At 47.1% G+C, this 23,135-nt stretch overlaps 1 protein-coding gene across 2 annotated transcripts in view; it reads left to right on the top strand.

Annotated features, from left to right (window-relative positions):
- The first annotated feature begins 5,920 nt into the window (after positions 1-5,920).
- Positions 5,921-23,135, top strand: part of GNG7 (G protein subunit gamma 7) — a 40,737-nt gene continuing 23,522 nt past the window's right edge. The window contains exon 1 of one of the 2 annotated variants that reach the window (XM_063914282.1): positions 5,921-6,027. The gene's annotated coding sequence lies outside the window, so the exon portion shown is untranslated. Of the gene's footprint in view, positions 6,036-23,135 lie in introns of both variants that reach the window. The other variant, XM_063914283.1, reaches the window with a different exon arrangement.

Genomic DNA, 23,135 nt, shown 5'->3' with positions numbered 1-23,135 from the left:
AGAGGTGCACTTACAGGGGATATTATGTGTATATAGAGGCGCTACTACAGGAGCTATTATGTGTATATAAAGGCGCTACTACAGGAGCTATTATGTGTATATAGAGGCGCTACTACAGGGGTTATGTGTATAAACAGCACTACTACAGGGGCTATTATGTGTATAAGTGGCGCTACTACAGGGGCTATTATGCATATAAGCAGCGCTACTACAGGAGCTATTATGTGTATAAGTGGCACTACTACAGGGGCTATTATGGGGTCTATTCAATTGAGGTTGAAACTGCCATCTAGTCGGAAAGACGGCAGTGTCTGACTCTTTTAGGTCGAATCATGGTACTGACGTTTTTCAGACTTGTCGGCAATTCCGACTTGTTGGAAAACACGTGGATCGGCGGACTGTAGGAATCTGGTAGGCCGATGTAGTCACATGAATGAAACCAAGATGGCGGCGGTGCTACCAGACAAGATCTGCCCGACTCACCTGAAGATGTGCCAGCCAGGGTCTTAGGAATGCCAGGCACAACCAGGAGGGGCACAGATGGCAATGACACCACTGGACCCAGTAACGGAGGCTAAAACCCTGATGCGTCACAGTTTTAATGTTTTGTGAGGGGTTAAAAATAAAGTCTTTTTTATTATGAGCCTGCCTATATATATTTTCCTTTTTCTATTTATCTAGGCTGGGGGGTATAATTACGCCATATTTTGCACTTATTATTAGCACCGATTTACATTTTTAGGTCAAACCCATAAAAAATTGCCCCAATTCTTAAATATACCCCTAAGAGTACATTCTGATTAAGACCATGTAGAAGCTAATGGGGGTCATTCCGAGTTGATCGTAGCTGTGCTAAAGTTAGCACAGCTACGATCCTTCACACTGATATGCGGGAGGACGCCCAGCACAGGGCTAGTCCGCCCCGCATGTCAGTCCGCCCCCCCCACCCACAGAAGTGCAAAGGCACCGCACAGCGGTGATGCCTTTGCACTTCCAGAGTAGCTCCCGACCAGCGCAACTTTAGCCTGCTGGCCGGGAGCTACTCATCGCACCCCGGCCTGCAGCGGCTGCGTGTGACACAGCCGCCGCGGACCGCCCCCCCCCCCAACAGTCTGGCCACACCTGCGTTGGCCGGACCGCTCCCCCTAAACGGCGGCTTAACGCCGCCGTCCAGCCCCCTCCCGCCCAGTGACCGCCTCTGCCTCAAAAGCGATCGCTAGGCAATGATGGCTGCCATGCGCCGGCGCACTTCCGATCGCTGCGCTGTGAGAAACTGCAGCGAGCAATCGGGTTGAAATGACCCCCAATGTATATTTCATTTGCATTCATATACATTTAACTACTGCATTTGTATCTAGCTACTAAATAGTATAATACTATAATATTGACCACTATTCTATACATTTTTTAAATTACCTTAATATTATTAATTATGACAACTAAGATAACCAGCTGTGGAAGCATTTCCATGGTGAACAGTCTATGATCTTGTAGCAGCTTGAGTTATGCAAGTGAGCTAGTTAATAACAGGCATATTATCCTCACAGTAATTATTTATAAATATGAGGCAATCTTGCATTTATGTACAACACTAGACTGCTTTATAGAGATGTAATATCTGCCAAAGGATATTATGTGGATCTTATCATGATTCCGAAAGCATGATAGCTTTGTGCACATATTTTGGGCTTATTGGGTACCTATTTTTTATGAAAAGGGACAAATCCAATTTATTACCATGTTTGCAACCATATTATAAGATTCATTACATAAAGAAGGTTTCTTAGCTGTATTGAGGTTGGGACACAACCCCAGATTATATAATTTTATTGAATTAATGTTCATAGGAGTATTTGTTTTATCTTGATCTAATTAACATGCTTTTTATTTGTGAAAACCAGCACAAAGCATAAAGGTCCAAACAACATTGAATTTATGCACAAACGAGAACAAAACAAACATTTCCTTAATGCACTCTAAATGTATAACCACTAATGTAAGAGGGTCATTTTTGCTGTTCAATAAAAGACCATATTCATTTTATGTGGGAGGTTCACAAATACTTCTATGTACATTTGCATTGGCTTGTTCCTCTATTAATGTCAACACTGCATACTGGGCTTTGATTTTTGGCACCTTGTGCAACATTTCTGTATATCAAGCTGAGCGTGGGGACAACATTCCTTTGTGATGTGACCTGTTTACTTTGTTTAGGGCACGTGTCTTACTGGCAGGCTGGGCGTCTTTAATGACAATCAGGTCATATAAACTAAGCCTCAGATGCCACTCATGTAATAACAAGGTGCATCTCTACTCTCTCAGCACTGTCTGTGGAACCTTCAGAAGAAATATGTGTACATGGCAATGGCTAAGCAGATCTGTGCCAGCACTAATTTCTGCTACTGAGTGTATTGCTAAATAACGACACAAAATACTTCATCTAAGTACATGTGATAGGGCTGTTTATTATAGTGCTGTATAATATTGTAGGCATTAAGATTATTTATCAGTGCTGCATATAGATCAGTGCTGGTCACAATGGGCCTTATAGATGTTATGGGTGGCACTTGATATACCTGCTGTCGGGATCCCGGTGCTCAGCATACCAGCGATGGAATCCCGTCAGCCGGTATAACGACACCCAATCTCCCTCTTGGGTGTCCATGACACCCCTGGAGGGAGAATAAACAGACCGCAAGGGGCTCTTTTGCGCTCACCCCGCTGCCAGCATTCTGGCGTTCAGGATCCCGGCGCCGGGATCCCAAGCGCCAGCAACTCATACCACACCCGATGTTATAAACATAGCACTCAATTAGCAGCAATGTGTGGTCATGATGTGCAGCTTATTATGGTACCTAGGCATTGCAGATTTACCTGTGCAGTTCTGGAAATGATTCAGAGATGTACGGAAACCCAGTGTTTTACGTACATCTCTGATCAGTGCATACGCAGATGCCGCATTGCGTATATGCAGATCTCCGCCTGCGAGATCGCTATCAGTGCCCTCAAGCCACAGCATGCTTGACGTGCTGCAGCCATTTGGGAGCAGGGCAGTACTGCCTGCTTTTACAGAAAATGCGTCAAAGCCAGTATCTGCATTGTACGACGCAGATTTACTGGTCTCGCAAGTGGGAAGGAGACGGCCATTCTAAATAAGTTTGGGTTTGCTCAGATGACCAATGTTGCCGCCATTCCAACTGATGGGCAGGATGGTGATTCAATGCTGCATGTTCAGCCACAGCCCTCGGATCTGAGATTCTGGCAGGAGATGTCTTTTTCCTTCAGACTGCAGGCATGTGCATATTTACACACTCCAGCTGCATCCAAAGATTAAATTGCTGTGTAAAACATCCATATTTGAATCAGGCCCTCTATTGGGTGCAGGAATAGATTAGTAATGGTGGTGCTTGTGAGATGCCAGAGAAGCACCAGGAATACCGTCACTTCGTGGCCAATGACACTAATTAATAATACCCCCTTATGATAGAATATAGGTGGTCATTCCGAGTTGTTCGCTCGCTAGCAGTTTTTAGCAGCCGTGCAAACGCTAAGCTGCTGCCCTCTGGGAGTGTATTTTAGCTTAGCAGAAGTGCGAACGAAAGGATCACAGAGCGGCTACAAAATAATTTTGTGCAGTTTCAGAGTAGCTTCAGACCTACTCAGCGCTTGCGATCACTTCAGACTATTCAGTTCCTGTTTTGACGTCACATACATGCCCTGTGTTCGCCCAGCCACGTCTGCGTTTTTCCTGGCATGCCTGCGTTTTTTCGAACACTCCCTGAAAACGGTCAGTTGACACCCAGAAATGCCCTCTTCCTGTCAATCACTCTGCGGCCAGCAGTGCAACTGAAAAGCTTCGCTAGACCTTGTGTGAAACTACATCGTTCGTTGTAATAGTACGACGCGCATGCGTATTGCGCCACATACCATGCGCAGAAGTGCCTTTTTTTGCCTGATCGCTGCGCAGCGAACGAAAGCAGCTAGTGATCAACTCGGATTGACCCCCATAGATTGTACAGATGTTCCTGATGTTTACTCTACCATAGCTGATTCTCTATTTAACAATAACAATTGGTGAATACAGCACTTGTTCGAAAACTTTAATCGCCATTATAGTATATACATATGTATACAGTATTAAGAAATCATTTTTAGGGTTTGGTTCACTCTGCCCAATCTTTATTAAGCTTAATTGTCCTTTTTAGTAAGCATAGTGCACTTTTGTAATACATGACAGAAGAGAAATTGAAATGATACCACATTGCTCAGATTGTTAAATTAGTTATATTTTAATTGCTGTTCAACTGCGGTGAATGCATCTCAGGTGGAGTGAGTAGATGTATATAGTAAGTGCTTGTGTGTCCAAAAATAATAAAATGAAAATGATTCCAAACATTTGTCAGTAATTATTTAACATAAGCAAACTCATAGATCATGTGGATCAAGCAAACTCATAGATCATGTGGATCTGACAGGGGAGTACTGCTTGTTGGGAACCAATCAGCCTTTTTCATGGAAACACAAAGTAGCTTGTGTGCTTTGATGCAGTATGTCATAGGTCTAAAGGTCATTTCTCCATAGTCATTCTCCTGGACCAAACTTCTGCTTACAACCCTGTTGATCACCCTCTTCATCTGCGTAGCATTCACGCTATTATGACTCACTTCTTTCCTGGTTCATTTCCGACCTATGAAACTCCTCCTTTAGTGTCTCTACCCCTGGCACATTTTCCCAGCAAATTTCCTACTTTGCATGCACAAAACGCAGGGAAAATGGCCGCCGTACCATTTTTCTGGTGGTTTCTGCAGTGCTTCTGCTGCCAACATGGGATCCGGAGGGTAAGTATTGAATAAATGGGTGCAGGGTGTGCAGCGTGGCCCCCCTAGACCCCAGGGGCCCATGTGACCCGCACATACTGCACCCATTATAGATACCCCAGTGAGTCAGGCAGCTTTACATGTTTTGCAGTATGTGGAACTAAAATTCCCTGTCTTTCAATGCAGAGAACAGCTTTAATAAAGAGAACATTTGAATAATGGGAACGCTTTAATACAGAGTACAGCTTTAATGCAGAGAACATCTTGAGTTTGGAGGAGAGAAGAGAAAGGGGGGACATGATAGAAACTTTTAAATATATCAAGGGTTTTAACAAAGTCCTGGAGGAAAACATTCTTCAAATGAAGAGCAGCAATAGGACACAAGGACATGCACTGAGGCTGGAGGGGGGAGGTTCAGGGGAAATTTGAGGAAAATTACTTCACAGAAAGGGTAGTGGACAAGTGGAATAGCCTCCCATCAGAGTTGGTAGAGGCTAAGACAGTAGAACAATTTAAACATGCATGGGATAGACATAAGGGTATCCTTACAAATAAATAAGGATCAAATAAGGTCTGAGATAACAAAATATTGTATGTAAAAAAAAAAAAAAAAAAGGGGGCAGACTAGATGGGCCAAGTGGTTCTTATCTGCCGTCAGATTCTATGTGTCTATAAGTAATAACTGCAATGGCCTTATTTTTTTTTTTATGAGTATAGTTTATTTTTCTGACTTTATATATATATATATATATATATATATATATATATATATATATATACATACTGTACATCATACTTGCCTACCTGACCCTATGTTCTTTTAGATCTGTCTATCTTTTGTCCTGTGTTAGCACCTTTCTTCCCATTGGAGTATTGAAAAACCGTGCTGCAGTTATTACTGTCATAGCCTAAAATCAAACATCGTGCGGGTATTGCAGAGGCATTAGATTTTATTTCTGGGTAATTTATCTTGCCAGGCTCCTGGCTAGTGTGTGTGTTTGTGTTTGTGTGCTGGAAATAACGCTGATGGCTCAGATTCATTTGCTGCTGGATGTGCACAAACTGCTGGCCAATCCCAGGGTCTCCTTGCAGCAGCGTCTGCATTTGTTCTCTCACTGGAAGCAAACCCAGCAACTTCCTGCTACCTTATTTGTCCTTCCAAGAATGGTTTCTCCAGGCCCTACGTAGGAAAGCCTGTCACAAAGATGCTGTGAGTGTGTGAGTTTCTGCAATTGCACGATTTTTATATTCCCAATCTGTGTCCAATGCTTGTCACAGTACACCATCTAGCACTGTTTAGATGCTGTTCACATACTGGGCATGGTAGAGAGATCTCCTTTGTTGCACAAAAGTGATCTGCAGGCTTGAGAATCAGTGTCACATACTGTATACAGGAGTGAGGGTGTTCCTTTACATGAGATAATAGGTCACAGAAGCTAGGATAAGGGGATATGGCTGTAACGCAATATGTTTTTCTCCTGCATTTGTTGATCTTGTCCTTAAACATAGATTTTATGTACAGTCTTTTGTGTAGGCTTGCTTATTATGTTGCAATTATCTTTACAAGGTCTGACGATCAGTTAGCTTTCTATCACAGCTTGCAGCAAAATTACATTTTCTTTCATACTGTAGAACGTAATATTTCTGTGTTTAAAAAAAAAAAAAATATATATATATATATATATATATATTTATTATATATGTGTAGTATAATTATGTATAGTATAATTAGTATAATTTATGAGCTCTCTTTAACTTTGCATTTTTATAATATGATTGCCATGCTGTTGGTGGCAATAATGCTAAAACTTGCCTAATTATGTGCACACATATTACAGGAATAATTGTGGATTTCCTCAGATCTATATTTGCTGTGACCCTGTTAAGACTGTGCAGAATAATTATACTCAGCCAGGCAGGAAGGTCTATGGTGAGGCTCTTGGGTGTGTGTCTTGTGCTGTGCTGTGCTGTGTGACTCACCTCTTTCATGTTAAACTCTCATATAAAAGGCCTTATGCTGATAATATGGATAACAGTTCTAATAATCTTCCTATAACACCGAGACGCTAGATGAGGGTTTCCTGCATGGGATACGGTCATTAGGTCGACAGCACTTAGGTCAACAGTCATTATGACGACCACTGTTGGTCGACAAACATTCGGTCGACATGATCAATAGGTCGACATGGAAAAAGGTCTTTTTCATACTTTACGATCCACGTGGACTACAATTGGGAACGGTAACCTGTGCCGAGCGCAGTGGTAGCACAGCGAGGCACCTTGCCCGAAGCATGACGAGCGAAGCGAGCTATGAGAGAGGACACGGCGCACTAATTGGGGTTCCCTGTCACTTTACCAAGAAAACAACACCAAAGTAAAAAAAAACTCATTTTGACCTTTTTCCATGTTGACCTACTGCATGTCGACCAATAGTGGTCGACCTAATGACTGTCGACCTAAGTGTGGTCGACCTAATGACCCATACCCTCCTGCATACCTGAGAGTCAGTTTATTTAGGGCTGGGAACAGGGTTTGACTTTGGGTTTTGAATTGTATTTTACATTCGCCCACACTGTATTTCATGCCAAGTGGTTTTCCAAAAAAGGGCACAGGCAGAGGCGGAACTACCGCCAGTGCGTTGCACTGGGGCCCGCCTCTGTCCAGGGGCCCAAAGCATGTAATGAGTCAAACTGACTCATTACATGCCGCTGTGCGCTGCGGGAAACCGCTGCCCGCAGCGCACAGCCGCCCAGAGAGGAGAGGAGCAGCGATACGGGGGAAGGAGGAGGAGGGAGGTGGTGGAGGGAGCCGCAGCAGCGCTTTGTTACTGGTTGAGGCGCTGCTGCTGCTGCCCCTCTGCTTCACTATAGGCTGTCTTCCGAGAACAGCCTATAGTGAAGCAGAGGGGCAGCAGCAGCAGCGCCTCCACCAATAACACAGCGCTGCTGCGGCTCCCTCCTCCACCTACCTCCTCCTCCTTCTCTCCTGCCCGGGAATCGTGAGTGACCAGAAGCTGCACCGAGGAGCCTGAGCCTGAGCCAGCGGAGAGGGTAAGTATAATTCTTCTTTCTTTCTTTCTTTCTTTCTTTCTTTCTTTCTTTCTTTCTTTCTTTCTTTCTTTCTTTCTTTCTTTCTTTCTTTCTTTCTTTCTTTCTCTCTCTTTCTTTCTTTCTTTCTTGGGACTGCCTGCCGCAATGTGTAAAAAGGGGGAATCTGCCTGCCGCAATGTGTAAAAAGTAGTGATGAGCGGGTTCGGTTCCTCGGAAACCGAACCCCCCCGAACTTCACCCATTTTACACGGGTCCGAGGCATACTCGGATTCTCCCGTATGGCTCGGTTAACCCGAGCGCGCCCGAACATCATCATCCCGCTGTCGGATTTTCGCGAGATTCGGATTTTATATAAGCAGCCGCGCGTCGCCTCCATTTTCACTCGTGCATTGGAAATGTCAGGGAGAGGACGTGGCTGGCGTCCTCTCCGTTTATTAATGTTGCTGCAAATATTTGTGCTTATTGCTTAATTGTGGGGACTGGGGAGCAGCTGTATTATATAGGAGGAGTACAGTGCAGAGTTTTGCTGACAGTGACCACCAGTATACGTTGTCTACCTGAAAAACACTCCATATCTGTGCTCAGTGTGCTGCATATATCTGTGCTCACACTGCTTTATTGTGGGGACTGGGGACCACCAGTATATTATATAGGAGGAGTACAGTGCAGAGTTTTGCTGACAGTGACCACCAGTATACGTTGTCTGCCTGAAAAACACTCCATATCTGTGCTCAGTGTGCTGCATATATCTGTGCTCACACTGCTTTATTGTGGGGACTGGGGACCAGCAGTATTATATAGGAGGAGTACAGTGCAGAGTTTTGCTGACAGTGACCACCAGTATATATAGCAGTACGGTACGGAAGGCCACTGCTCTACCTGCCTCTGTGTCGTCAAGTATACTATCCATCTAGATTCTATACCTGTGGTGCATTTTAGTTTTGCAGTTTGCTGACAGTGACCACCAGTATATATAGCAGTATGGTACGGAAGGCCACTGCTCTACCTACCTCTGTGTCGTCAAGTATACTATCCATCTAGATTCTATACTTGTGGTGCATTTTAGTTTTGCCGTTTGCTGACAGTGACCACCAGTATATATAGCAGTACGGTACGGAAGGCCACTGCTCTACCTACCTCTGTGTCGTCAAGTATACTATCCATCCATACCTGTGGTGCATTTCAGTTGTGCGCAGTATATATAGTAGTAGGCCATTGCTATTGATACTGGCATATAATTCCACACATTAAAAAATGGAGAACAAAAATGTGGAGGTTAAAATAGGGAAAGATCAAGATCCACTTCCACCTCGTGCTGAAGCTGCTGCCACTAGTCATGGCCGAGACGATGAAATGCCATCAACGTCGTCTGCCAAGGCCGATGCCCAATGTCATAGTAGAGAGCATGTAAAATCCAAAAAACAAAAGTTCAGTAAAATGACCCAAAAATCAAAATTGAAAGCGTCTGATGAGAAGCGTAAACTTGCCAATATGCCATTTACGACACGGAGTGGCAAGGAACGGCTGAGGCCCTGGCCTATGTTCATGGCTAGTGGTTCAGCTTCACATGAGGATGGAAGCACTCATCCTCTCGCTAGAAAACTGCAGTGCCACTCCTAGATGGGCCAGGTGTTTGTGTCGGCCACTTGGGTCGCTTAGCTTAGTCACACAGCTACCTCATTGCGCCTCTTTTTTTCTTTGCATCATGTGCTGTTTGGGGACTATTTTTTTGAAGTACCATCCTGTCTGACACTGCAGTGCCACTCCTAGATGGGCCAGGTGTTTGTGTCGGCCACTTGTGTCGCTTAGCTTAGTCACACAGCGACCTTGGTGCGCCTCTTTTTTTCTTTGCATCATGTGCTGTTTGGGGACTATTTTTTTGAAGTGCCATCCTGCCTGACACTGCAGTGCCACTCCTAGATGGGCCAGGTGTTTGTGTCGGCCACTTGTGTCGCTTAGCTTAGCCATCCAGCAACCTCGGTGCAAATTTTAGGACTAAAAATAATATTGTGAGGTGTTCAGAATAGACTGAAAATGAGTGTTAATTATGGTTATTGAGGTTAATAATACTATGGGATCAAAATGACCCCCAAATTCTATGATTTAAGCTGTTTTTGAGGGTTTTTTGTAAAAAACACCCGAATCCAAAACACACCCGAATTCGAAAAAAATTTCAGGGAGGTTTTGGCAAAACGCGTCCGAATCCAAAACACGGCCGCGGAACCGAATCCAAAACACAAAACCCGAAAAATTTCCGGTGCACATCTCTAGTAAAAAGGGGGAATCTGCCTGCCGCAATGTGTAAAAATGGGGAATCTGCCTGCCGCAATGTGTAAAAATGGGGAATCTGCCTGCCGCAATGTGTAAAAAGGGGGAATCTGCCTGCCGCAATGTGTAAAAAGGGGGAATCTGCCTGCCGCAATGTGTAAAAATGTGGAATCTGCCTGCCGCAATGTGTAAAAAGGGGAATCTTCCTGCCGCAAAGTGTAAAAAGGGGGAATCTGCCTGCCACAATGTGTAAAAAGGGGGAATCTGCCTGCCGCAATGTGTAAAAATGGGGAATCTGCCTGCCGCAATGTGTAAAAAGGGGGAATCTGCCTGCCGCAATGTGTAAAAATGGGGAATCTGCTTGCCGCAATGTGTAAAAAGGGGGAACCTGCCTGCCGCAATATGTAAAATGGGAGAATCTGCCTGCCGTAATGTGTAAAAAGGGGGGCGCTGTCTGCCGTAATGTGTAACAAGGGCACGCTGTCTGCCGTAATGTGTAAAAGGGCACGCTGTCTGCCGTTATGTGTAAAAAGTGTACGCTGTCTGCCGCTATGTTTAACAAGGGCACGCTATCTGCCGTTATGTGTAAAAAGTGTACGCTGTCTGCCGCTATGTGTAACAAGGGCACGCTGTCTGCCGCTATGTGTAACAAGGGCACGCTGTCTGCCGTTATGTGTAAAAAGGGGACGCTGTCTGCCGTTATGTGTAAAAAGTGCACGCTGTCTGCCGTAATGTGTAAAAAGGGGGACGTTGTCTGTCGTAATGTGTAAAAAGGGGACGCTGTCTGCCGTAATGTGTAAAAAGAGGAATCTGTCCGCCGTAAGGTGTAAAAGGGTCTCTACCTGGTGTAGTGGTGCTACTGTGCGGCGTAATTTGAATAATGGAGACTACTGTGCACCGTTTTATGAATTGGTATTATTTTGTGGCCACACCCCTTCCCCACGAAGCCACACCACTATGTATTTTTGCGCGCGCCTGCGGCGCGCACTGCCCCTGTTTTGCATGCAGGGGTGGGGCTCCGATGCCGTTTCTTGCACACAGTGCTAAAATGTCTAGTTACGGCACTGTTGCTAGGTATCCATTTCTCTGGCCCTGAGCAGGTCCCCCTCACCAGATCCTCTCCAGGGGTGAGGGGGTGGACTTGGATGGGATAAGGTGGGGGGGGGCAAAGCATTTTGTCGCACCTGGGCCCACCGCTCGCTAGTTCCGCCACTGGGCACAGGGTAAATAGTATAAAACAACGGATTGTCACGACACCCCTGAATGTCAGTAACATTGAAGTTGTTTTGCAGAGAAAATGGAAAAGTCTGTGTACCCCCATAAAACACAGGACACTATGGAAATGTGACTTCTCCGCCCAGTCATACTATTTAAATGATCTTGTTGTGCAAACTGACCTACCTATGTAGTGGGGGGTGCCAGGCACAGTAAGAAAGGTCGATCAGAGACCAAATCTCTGTAGTCTGAGCTGGGTGTCTATAGCGTTGGAGGCAACGTGGCCATTTCCACGGCGGCATTTCCACAGTCTCCACCGTGTGTCTGTCCCCATCTTGCCTCCGAGTGCCCTGGCTGAAGTTTGGCCGCTGCAAATTCCCAATATAAATAAAGCAGCATTTGCTCTAGCCTTTCACTCCCTCAGCCATTACCTTTAATTAACACATTTTTTTTATACCAGGAATATAAGGGTGGTATTCAGTTTGCCGGCTGTTGGGATCCCGGCGCACAGTATACCTGCGCCAGAATCCAGACACCTGGCATACCGTCAACTTTTCTCCCTCTTGGGGATCCACGACTCCCTGGAGGGAGAATAAATAGCGCGCCACGGTGCCTGCAGCATGATGACCGCAGCGAGCCTGCAAGAGGCTCATTTGCACTCACCCAGCTGTCGGTATGCTGGCGGCCGGGAGCCTGGCCGCCGGCATACCATACTAAACCCAGAATCTCAAGCTAGTTACACACTGGTACAGTCATACTTCAGATGCGATTTTGCTTTTGATTACAAAAGGGATCGGAAGTCCCGATCAAAGTGCTCATTTGTGCATACACACCTTTACATTCTAATCCGAAATACACAAAACCTATCTGTGTAAAATATCTGCAGAAAACACACAAAGGCGGTGCGGCTGCTGGAGGAGCATGTGCAGAAGTATCGGACAGAACTGTGGAAAGTGCGTGCACACTTCACATTTGGTCTGATATTATACCATTACATCTGATGAATATTAGGAAGCACAGAAAACTTGATCTATAGATGCCACCATTTTTTTCTGATAAAACATGATTGGCGGTGCCTAGACACTCTTTAAGATATCTCATGAATGGGTTGGGAGTCAGAAGAACCGCCGACAATTGTATATGTGTGTACCCAGCTTAGCTCCAAACATTTTTTCATAAGTTTCATTACATATTGTTTCATTTAAAATCTGTGCTTGCAAAGTGTTGCCAAAACTCTGCAAATCGCAACATTGTTTATTTTATCATGCTCCCTCATAGGGTCATGCAGGAAGATGAGCAGTGTTAGCCATGTACACACTGGGTGACCCCCCCTTGTTAGCAATCAGTGCTGTATCGCTGATTGCTAATTAGGGGAGATCGCCAGTGCATACACACTGACGATATCGATGTACTATATTGTTCAGTGATGTCATCTCCCTCACTCCCTGAACATGCAGCTCAAAGATATAGTTAACATTGAGCTGCATGTTTGGTAGAGCGTGGATGGACAAGAACGACCTGCGGATGCGCGCATGGTTCATCGATTATCCATACACACTGGACGATATGAACGATAGTTCTTTTTAAAAAAGGTTGTTATCGTTCATATCGTCTAGTATGTCACACAGTGTGTACGGGGCTTTACTCTAATGTAATTCCAAGTGATGTTCACAACCACACATGCCGTCCATGCATCACTTGGTATTGAGGGGGTCATTCCGAGTTGATCGCACACTGCAACTTTTTGCAGTCCGTGCGATCAACTAGACGCCGCCTAAGGGGGAGTGTATTTTTGCATAGCAGGACTGCGATCACTTGTGCACCCGAGCTATGCAAAAATATTTTGTGCAGTTTAGGAGTAGGTCCTGACTTACTCGCCCACTGCGATCACTTCAGCCTGTCAGGTCCCGGAAATGACAGCAGACACCCCGCCCTCCAAACGCCTGGACACGCCTGCGTTTTTTACTCTTCTCCCAGAAAACGGTCAGTTGCCACCCCGGAACGCCTTCCTTCTGTCAATCTCGTTGCGATCTCAGCAGCGATCGTTTTCCTCATTGATTCAGTCGCTGCCCGGCGTTCCCCATCACCGGGCAGTGACGCTCCTGCGCATAGCGCCCACTGCGCATGTGCATTCCGGACCCGTTCGCACGGCAGCAAAAAAAAGCAGCTTGAGAACGAATGACCCACTGAATCGCCAAATAGAATAAAAATAAATTAATAGGAGGTCCTATGCGCACTCAAGCCACGCTCATTCCGATCACTGTAGTTAATAGAGGCTGGTTTCCTTCCCTTCAGTCTCTTTGCATGTTTAGTCCCCTACTTACGGCAACCGATGCTGTAACCCGCATATAAAGGTTTCTTTCTTAAAGTAGAGATGTCTTGTAACGTCCTCAGTCTGTTCCAATAATCCTTGTACTCATAATAGGATTTTCTCAGTATTTCCTGCAAGCATGCATCTGCTCTGCAGCCCAGTATACTCTGCAAACCTGCACCTGCCCTGAGAGCAGGTGCAGGTTTGCAGAGTATACCGGGCTGCAGAGCAGATGCATGCCATTGCATGTCTGGCACTAAGGGTCTATTTACTAAAGGGGGGGTACACACAGAGAGATCCGTGCTTAACTTCTAATGGTGCCCATACACTTGTGCGATGCCCTGCATCGCAACATCGCGGGCCATCGCACCGGCAGTTCAGGTGCGATGAAATTGTACCTGAACTGCCAAAGTGATTACCATGTGATCATGCAATAGACCGCATGGTAATCACGTGATGGGCACGTCACCCGGCGGGTTCCCATCGGGCATCGCAGTGCGATATATTGCATGTGTTTTTAAAACACGTGCAATCGCACTGCGATGTGATAAATATTAAGTGCAGCACTTACTATCTTTCAATGTGATATTCGACCGGCGTGCCCGCGCATCGCTCAATATGTGCATACAATCATGTGATTGATCACACAGATGCGATTGAAATCGAAGGATTGTATGCCATATTGTATAAGTGTATGGGCTACATAAGCAATCTGACTAGATTGCATAGAAATTAAGTACGGATCTCTCTGTGTGTATGCCCCATAGCGATAGTGATGTGCAGCCCTGCGTGTTGCTATCGCCGATACTAGATTCCCCCCTGTCACCCCCCCACTCGCTCAGCATACATTGCGCTGTGTGCTGAGTGGGGGGAGAGATATGTGCTGAGCGGTCTGTGCTAGATCACTCAACACACATCTCACCTGTGTGTACCACCTTTTAAGACTGGGATGGAGTTAAAGTGGACGGAGATAAAGTACCAGCCAGTTAGCTCCTAACTGCAATTTCTCTAACGTCCTAGTGGATGCTGGGGACTCCGTCAGGACCATGGGGATTAGCGGCTCCGCAGGAGACAGGGCACAAAAATAAAGCTTTAGGATCAGGTGGTGTGCACTGGCTCCTCCCCCTATGACCCTCCTCCAAGCCTCAGTTAGGTTTTTGTGCCCGTCCGAGCAGGGTGCAATCTAGGTGGCTCTCCTAAAGAGCTGCTTAGAAAAAGTTTTTAGGTTTTTTATTTTCAGTGAGTCCTGCTGGCAACAGGCTCACTGCATCGAGGGACTTAGGGGAGAGAAGTGAACTCACCTGCGTGCAGGATGGATTGGCTTCTTAGGCTACTGGACACCATTAGCTCCAGAGGGAGTCGGAACACAGGTCTCACCCTGGGGTTCGTCCCGGAGCCGCGCCGCCGACCCCCCTTGCAGATGCCGAAGATGGAAGAGGTCCAGATGCAGGCGGCAGAAGACTTTTCAGTCTTCCTGAGGTAGCGCACAGCACTGCAGCTGTGCGCCATTGTTGTCAGCACACTTCACACAGCGGTCACGGAGGGTGCAGGGCGCTGTGGGGGCACCCTGTGCAGCAATGTATAATACCTTTTTTATGGCTAAAAATACATCACATATAGCCCCTGGGGGCTATATGGATGTATTTAACCCCTGCCAGGTCTCAGAAAAACGGGAGAAGAAGCCCGCCGAAAAGGGGGCGGGGCCTATTCTCCTCAGCACACAGCGCCATTTTCCCTCACAGAAATGCTGGTGGGAAGGCTCCCAGGCTCTCCCCTGCACTGCACTACAGAAACAGGGTTAAAACAGAGAGGGGGGGCACTGATTTGGCGATATGACTACATATATTAAAATGCTATAAGGGAAAAGCACTTATATAAAGGTTGTCCCTGTATAATTATAGCGTTTTTGGTGTGTGCTGGCAAACTCTCTCTCTGTCTCCCCAAAGGGCTAGTGGGTCCTGTCCTCTATCAGAGCATTCCCTGTGTGTGTGCTGTGTGTCGGTACGTGTGTGTCGACATGTATGAGGACGATGTTGGGAGGCGGAGCAAATTGCCTGTAATGGTGATGTCACTCTCTAGGGAGTCGACACCGGAATAGATGGCTTATTTAAGGAATTACGTGATAATGTCAACACGCTGCAAGTCGATTGACGACATGAGACGGCCGGCAAACATATTAGTATCTGTCCAGGCGTCTAAAACACCGTCAGGGACGTTATAATGCCCATTTTACCTCAGTCGGTCGACACAGACACAGACACGGACACTGACTCCAGTGTCGACGGTGAAGAAACAAACGTATTTTCCTTTAGGGCCACACGTTACTTGTTAAGGGCAATGAAGGAGGTGTTACATATTTCTGATACTACAAGTACCACAAAAAAGGGTATTATGTGGGGTGTGGAAAAACTACCTATAGTTTTTCCTGAATCAGATAAATTAAATGAAGTGTGTGATGAGGCGCGGGGTTCCCCCGATAGAAAATTATTGGCGGTATACCCTTTCCCGCCAGAAGTTAGGGCGCGTTGGGAAACACCCCTTAGGGTGGATAAGGCGCTCACACGCTTATCAAAACAAGTGGCGGTACCGTCTCCAGATACGGCCGCCCTCAAGGAGCCAGCTGATAGGAGGCTGGAAAATATCCTAAGAAGTATATACACACATACTGGTGTTATACTGCGACCAGCGATCGCCTCAGCCTGGATGTGCAGCGCGCGGGTGGCTTGGTCGGATTCCCTGACTGAAAATATTGATACCCTTGACAGGGACAGTATTTTATTTACTATAGAGCATTTAAAGAATGCATTTCTATATATGCGAGATGCACAGAGGGATATTTGCACTCTGGCATCAAGAGTAAGTGCGATGTCCATATCTGCCAAAAGATGTTTATGGACACGACAGTGGTCAGGTGATGCAGATTCCAACGGCACAAAGATGTATTGCCGTATAAAGGGGAGGAGTTATTTGGGGTCGGTCCATCGGACCTGGTGGCCACGGCAACTGCTGGGAAATCCACCGTTGTTACCCTAAGTCACATCTATGCAGAAAAAGACACCGTCTTTTCAGCCTCAGTCCTTTTGTCCCCATAAGCATATCTGCCCAGGGATAGAGGAAAGGGAAGAAGACTGCAGCAGGCAGCCCATTCCCAGGAACAGAAGCCTTCCACCGCTTCTGCCAAGTTCTCAGCATGACGCTGGAGCCGTACAGGACCCCTGGATCCTACAAGTAGTATCCCAGGGGTACAGATTGGAAAGTCGAGACGTTTCCCCTCGCAGGTTCCTGAAGTCTGCTTTACCAACGTCTCCCTCCGACAGGGAGCCAGTATTGGAAACAATTCACAAGCTGTATTCCCAGCAGGTGATAATCAAAGTACCCCTCCTACAACAAGGAAAGGGGTATTATTCCACACTATATTGTGGTACTGAAACCAGAAGGCTCGGTGAGACCTATTCTAAATCTGAAATATTTGAACACTTACAAAGGTTCAAATCAAGATGGAGTCACTCAGAGCAGTGATAGCGAACCAGGAAGAAGGGGACTATATGGTGTCCCGGGACATCAGGGATGCTTACCTCCATGTCCCAATTTGCCCTTCTCACCAAGGGTATCTCAGGTTCGTGGTACAGAACTGTCACTATCAGTTTCAGATGCTGCCGTTTGGATTGTCCACGGCACTCCGGGTCTTTACCAAGGTAATGCCCGAAATGATGATTCTTCTTCGAAGAAAATGGACGACCTCCTGATAAGAGCAAGGTCCAGAGAACAGTTGGAGGTCGGAGTAGCACTATCTCAAGTAGTTCTACGACAGCACGGGTGGATTCTAAATATTCCAAAACCGCAGTTGTTTCCGACGACACGTCTGCTGTTCCTAGGGATGATTCTGGACACAGTCCAGAAAAAAAGGTGTTTCTCCCGGAGGAGAAAGCCAGGGAGTTATCCGAGCTAGTCAGGAACCTCCTAAAACCAGGAAAAGTGTCAGTGCATCATTGCACAAGAGTCCTGGGAAAAATGGTGGCTTATTACGAAGCGATTCCATTCGGCAGATTCCACGCAAGAACTTTTCAGTGGTATCTGCTGGACAAATGGTCCGGATCGCATCTTCAGATGCATCGGCGGATAACCCTATCTCCAAGGACAAGGGTGTCTCTCCTGTGGTGGTTACAGAGTGCTCATCTTCTAGAGGGCCACAGATTCGGCATTCAGGATTGGATGCTGGTGACCACGGAGGCCAGCCTGAGAGGCTGGGGAGCAGTCACACAGGGAAAAAATTTCCAGGGAGTGTGATCAAGTCTGGAGACTTTTCTCCACATAAATATACTGGAGCTAAGGGCAATTTATGATGCTCTAAGCTTAGCAAGACCTCTGCTTCAAGGTCAGCCGGTATTGATCCAGTGGGACAACATCACGGCAGTCGCCCACGTAAACAGACAGGGCGGCACAAGAAGCAGGAGGGCAATGGCAAAAACTGCAAGGATTTTTCGCTGGGCGAAAAATCATGTGATAGCACTGTCAGCAGTGTTCATTCCGGGAGTGGACAACTGGGAAGCAGACTTCCTCAGCAGGCACGACCTCCACCCGGGAGAGTGGGGACTTCATCGGGAAGTTTTCCACATGATTGTGAACCGTTGGGAAAGACCAAAGGTGTACATGATGGCGTCCAGCCTGAACAAAAAACTGGACAGGTATTGTGCCAGGTCAAGAGACTTTCAGGCAATAGCTGTGGACGTTCTGGTAACACCGTGGGCGTACTAGTCGGTGTATGTGTTTCCTCCTCTGCTTCTCATACCCAAGGTATTGAGAATTATAAGACGTAGAGGAGTAAGAACTATACTCGTGGCTCCGGATTGGCCAAGAAGGACTTGGTACCCGGAACTTCAAGAGATACTCACAGAGGACTCATGACCTCTGCCGCTAAGAAGGGACTTGCTTCAGCACGTACCATGTCTGTTCCAAGACTTACCGCGGCTGCGTTTGACGGCATGGCGGTTGAACGCCGGATCCTAAGGGAAAAAGGCATTCCGGAAGAGGTCTTTCCTACCATGGTCAAAGCCAGGAAGGACGTGACCGCACAACATTATCACCACATGTGGCGAAAATATGTTGCGTGGTGTGAGGCCAGGAAGGCTCCACGAAGAAATTTCAACACGGTCGATTCCTGCATTTCCTGCAAACAGGAGTGTCTATGGACCTCAGATTGGGGTCCATTAAGGTTCAAATTTCGGCCCTGTCGATTTTCTTCCAGAAAGAATTGGCTTCAGTTCCTGAAGTCCAGAAGTTTGTCAAGGGAGTACTGCATATACAACCCCCTTTTGTGCCTCCAGTGGCACTGTGGGATCTCAACGTAGTGCTGGGATTCCTCAAATCACATTGGTTTAAACCGCTCAAATCTGTGGATTTGAAATATCTCACATGGAAAGTGACCATGATGTTGGCCCTGGCCTCGGCCAGGCGAGTGTCAGAATTGGCGGCTTTGTCTCACAAAAGCCCATATCTGATTGTCCATTCGGACAGGGCAGAGCTGCGGACTCGTCCCCAGTTTCTCCCTAAGGTGGTGTCAGCGTTTCACCTGAACCAGCTTATTGTGGTACCTGCGGCTACCAGGGACTTGGAGGACTCCAAGTTGCTAGATGTTGTCAGGGCCCTGAAAATATCGGTTTCCAGGACGGCTGGAGTCAGGAAAACTGACTTGCTGTTATCCTGTATGCACCCAACAAACTGGGTGCTCTTGCTTCTAAGCAGACGATTGCTAGTTGGATGTGTAGTACAATTCAGCTTGCACATTATGTGGCAGGCCTGCCACAGCCAAAATATGTAAATGCCCATTCCACAAGGAAGGTGGGCTCATCCTGGGCGGCTGCCCGAGGGGTCTCGGCATTACAACTCTGCCGAGCAACTACGTGGTCGGGGGGAGAACACGTTTGTAAAATTCTACAAATTTGATACCCTGGCTAAAGAGGACCTGGAGATCTCTCATTCGGTGCTGCAGAGTCATCCGCACTCTCCCGCCCGTTTGGGAGCTTTGGTATAATCCCCATGGTCCTGACGGAGTCCCCAGCATCCACTAGGACGTTAGAGAAAATAAGATTTTACTTACCGATAAATCTATTTCTCGTAGTCCGTAGTGGATGCTGGGCGCCCATCCCAAGTGCGGATTGTCTGCAATACTTGTACATAGTTATTGTTACAAAAAAATCGGGTTGTTATTGTTGTGAGCCGTCTGTTCAGAGGCTCCTACGTTGTCATACTGTTAACTGGGTTCAGATCACAAGTTGTACGGTGTGATTGGTGTGGCTGGTATGAGTCTTACCCGGGATTCAAAATCCTTCCTTATTGTGTACGCTCGTCCGGGCACAGTATCCTAACTGAGGCTTGGAGGAGGGTCATAGGGGGAGGAGCCAGTGCACACCACCTGATCCTAAAGCTTTATTTTTGTGCCCTGTCTCCTGCGGAGCCGCTAATCCCCATGGTCCTGACGGAGTCCCCAGCATCCACTACGGACTACGAGAAATAGATTTATCGGTAAGTAAAATCTTATTTTCTCTGACGTCCTAGTGGATGCTGGGAACTCCGTAAGGACCATGGGGAATAGCGGCTCCGCAGGAGACTGGGCACAACTAAAGAAAGCTTTAGGTCACCTGGTGTGCACTGGCTCCTCCCACTATGACCCTCCTCCAAGCCTCAGTTAGATTTTGTGCCCGGCCGAGGTTGGATGCACACTAGGGGCTCTCCTGAGCTTCTAGAAAGAAAGTATAGAATTAGGTTTTTTATTTTCAGTGAGACCTGCTGGCAACAGGCTCACTGCAGCGAGGGACTAAGGGGAGAAGAAGCGAACCTGCCTGCTTGCAGCCAGCTTGGGCTTCTTAGGCTACTGGACACCATTAGCTCCAGAGGGATCGACCGCAGGCCCAGCCTTGGTGTTCGGTCCCGGAGCCGCGCCGCCGTCCCCCTTACAGAGCCAGAAGCAAGAAGAGGTCCGGAAAATCGTCGGCAGAAGACATCAGTCTTCACCAAGGTAGCGCACAGCACTGCAGCTGTGCGCCATTGCTCCTCATACACACTTCACACTCCGGTCACTGAGGGTGCAGGGCGCTTGGGGGGGGCGCCCTGAGCAGCAATAAAAACACCTTGGCTGGCAAAAATACCACAATATATAGCCCCAGAGGCTATATATGTGGTAAATACCCCTGCCAGAATCCAGAAAAAAGCGGGAGAAAAGTCCGCGAAAAAGGGGCGGAGCTATCTCCCTCAGACACACTGGCGCCATTTTCTCTTCACAGTGCAGCTGGAAGAAAGCTCCCCAGGCTCTCCCCTGTAGTTTTCAGGCTCAAAGGGTTAAAAAGAGAGGGGGGGCACTAAATTTAGGCGCAATATTATATATACAAGCAGCTATTGGGGAAATTTCACTCAGTTATAGTGTTAATCCCCACATTATATAGCGCTCTGGTGTGTGCTGGCATACTCTCTCTCTGTCTCCCCAAAGGGCTTTGTGGGGTCCTGTCCTCAGTCAGAGCATTCCCTGTGTGTGTGCGGTGTGTCGGTACAGCTGTGTCGACATGTTTAATGAGGAGGCTTATATGGTGACGGAGCAGATGCCGATAAATGTGATGTCGCCCCCTGTGGGGCCGACACCAGAGTGGATGGTTAGGTGAAAGGTATTAACCGACAGTGTCAACTCCTTACATAAAAGGGTGGATGACGTAACAGCTGTGGGACAGCCGGCATCTCAGTCCGCGCCTGCCCAGGCGTCTCAAAGGCCATCAGGGGCTCAAAAACGCCCGCTCACTCAGATGGCAGACACAGATGTCGACACGGAGTCTGACTCCAGTGTCGACAAGGTTGAGACATATACACAATCCACTAGGAACATCCGTGACTTGATCCCGGCAATAAAAAATGTGTTACACATTTCTGACATTAACCCAAGTACCACTAAAAAAGGGTTTTATGTTTGGGGAGAAAAAGCAGGCGGTGTTTTGTTCCCCCATCAGATGAATGAATGAAGTGTGTGAAAAGCGTGGGTTCCCCCCGATAAGAAACTGGTAATTTCTAAAAAGTTACTGATGGCGTACCCTTTCCCGCCAGAGGATAAGTTACGCTGGGAGATATCCCCTAGGGTGGATAAGGCGCTCACACGGTTGTCAAAAAAGGTGGCACTGCCGTCTTAGGATACGGCCACTTTGAAGGTACCTGCTGATAAAAAGCAGGAGGCTATCCTGAAGTCTGTATTTACACACTCAGGTACTAGACTGAGACCTGCAGATCGTGCTGTTGCAGCGTGGTCGGTGACCCTGTCAAACATGAGAACATATTAAAGACGTCGTCTTATATATGAGGGATGCACAGAGGGATATTTTGCCAGCTGGCATCCAAAATGAATGTAATGTCCATTCTGTCAGGAGGGTATTAGAGACCTGTCACTGGACAGGTGATGCTGAATTTAAAAGGCGCATAGAGACTCTGCCTTATAAGGGTGAGGAATTATTTGGGGATGGTCTCTGGGACCTCGTATCCATTACCTCAGGTTTCCTCACAGACTAAGAAAGCACTGAATTATCAGGTACAGTCCTTTCGGCTTCAGAAAAGCAAGCGGGTCAAAGGCGCTTCCTTTCTGTACAGAGACATGGGAAGAGGGAAAAAGCTGCACCAGTCAGCCTGTTCCCAGAATCAAAATTCTTCTCTCGCTTCCTCTGAGTCCACAGCATGACGCGGGGGCTCCACAGGTGTAGCCAGGTACGGTGGGGGGCCGTCTCAAAAATTTCAGCGATCAGTGGGCTCGCTCACAGGTGGATCCCTGTTTCATTCAAGTAGTATTTCAGGGGTACAAGCTGGAATTCGAGATGTCTCCCCCCCCGCCGTTTCCGCAAATATGCCTTGCCGACAACTCCCTCAGGCAGGGAGGCTGCGCTAGAGGCAATTAATAAGCTGTATTCCCAGCAGGTAATACTCAAGGTGCCCCTACTTCAACAATGACGGGGTTACTATTCCACACGGTTTGGGGTACCGAAACCGCATGGTTCGTTGTGACCCATTTTATATTTAAAATCCTTGAACACATACATAAAAAAATTCAAGTTCAAGATGGAATCGCTCAGGGCGGTTATTGCAAGCCTAGACGAGGGGGATTACATGGGATCCCGGGACATCAAGGATGCTTACCTGCATGTCCCCATTTACCATCCTCGCCAGGAGTACCTCAGATTTGTGGTACAGGATTACCATTACCAAGTCCAGACACTGCCGTTTGGACTGTACATGGCACCGAGGGTGTTTACCAAGGTAATGGCCGAAATGATGATACTCCTTCGAAAAAAGGGAGTTTTAATTATCCCGTACTTGGACAATCTCCTTATAAGGGCAAGGTCCAAGGAGCAGTTGCTAGTCGGGGTAGCACTATTTTGGAAAGTGCTACAACAGCACGGTTGGACTCCAAACAGTCCAAAGTCACAGCTGGTTCCTACGACACGTCTACTG

This window comes from Pseudophryne corroboree, chromosome 1 (genome assembly GCF_028390025.1).
Source record: "Pseudophryne corroboree isolate aPseCor3 chromosome 1, aPseCor3.hap2, whole genome shotgun sequence".
NCBI lineage: Eukaryota > Metazoa > Chordata > Amphibia > Anura > Myobatrachidae > Pseudophryne > Pseudophryne corroboree.
This window is presented reverse-complemented; position numbering and strand designations above follow the sequence as displayed.